Here is a 1042-nt window from a genome sequence, read left to right on the forward strand (position 1 = left end):
AGCTTCCGGTTCTCTCTTTTGATTTTATATTGGAGTGGCCAGATTGCTTTTGTGTTCAGGAGTTTCCACAGAGGCCAAAGTCAGATAAGGATCAGATGCTCTCAGGCTTTCTCCTAAGGTCTGGATCTGTCCAGGAAAGATTTTGGCATCAGGAATTTCGGGGTTGGACCTGCCTGGGAGCTGGGCCCAGGAAAGATGCTGGTCTAGGGCAGCTGGTGGCCCTACCACCCAGAGATGCAAAGGCAGTTGAGGGTGGGAAGCGGCCCCGAGGGCTCCTGGGGACTGCACTGAGGAGCTGGGTTGGTCTGGATGCAAAGGATCAGGAAGAGGAAAGGTCAGCCCCAGCATCCCGGAAAGAGGCTGGCAAGTGGTGCAGGCCCAGGGAAGCAGAGGGAGGTGAGGGCAGGGCCAAGTCCAGAGTGTTCCTGGGGACCAAAGAAGGTACTGAGTTGGTCTGGATGAAAAGGATCGGGAAGTAGTGGTTCCCCAGGTGTCTGGGGTCCCAAGACAAGGAATGGGACAGGACCCAAACTAGGAGGAGAGACCTGCTGGGGAGATGGGAAGGTGATTGAGGCTGGGGAGTCAAAGTGCAGAGGGCACGATGGACTTCACCTGGAGTGAGGCCTGTGGGACGGAGAGAGGAAAAATAATAAAATATTTTTTAGAAAGATGTTATTTCCCACTGTACTTCAGACTGTGTTTGTAGCATACCTTGGGTCTAGACAATATAAACTACTTATAAAGTATAAATTATAAAGTATAATAAAAATAACTTGTGAAAACATATATATGACTGGAGTGATGGCTCAGGGGTTAAAAGCACTGTGTGCTCTTGCAAAAGACCCAGGTTCAAATCCCAAAACCCACATGGTGGCTGACAACCATCCATAAATCCAGTCCTGGGGGATCCTATGCCCTCTTCTGTCCTCCGCAGGTACTGTATGACACTGGTGAACTTACATGCAGACATAATGCTCATACACACAAAATAAAAATAAATAAAACAAATTTTAAAATATTTTTAAAAAGAAGATTGTCAGAG

The 1042-nt window shown here is 47.9% G+C and overlaps 1 pseudogene; it reads left to right on the forward strand.

Annotated features, from left to right (window-relative positions):
• Positions 1–756, forward strand: part of LOC103740974 — a 7568-nt pseudogene extending 6812 nt beyond the window's left edge.
• The last annotated feature ends 286 nt before the right edge of the window (positions 757–1042 follow it).

This window comes from Nannospalax galili, unplaced genomic scaffold (genome assembly GCF_000622305.1).
Source record: "Nannospalax galili isolate Female #2095 unplaced genomic scaffold, S.galili_v1.0 scaffold861, whole genome shotgun sequence".
Lineage (NCBI taxonomy): Eukaryota > Metazoa > Chordata > Mammalia > Rodentia > Spalacidae > Nannospalax > Nannospalax galili.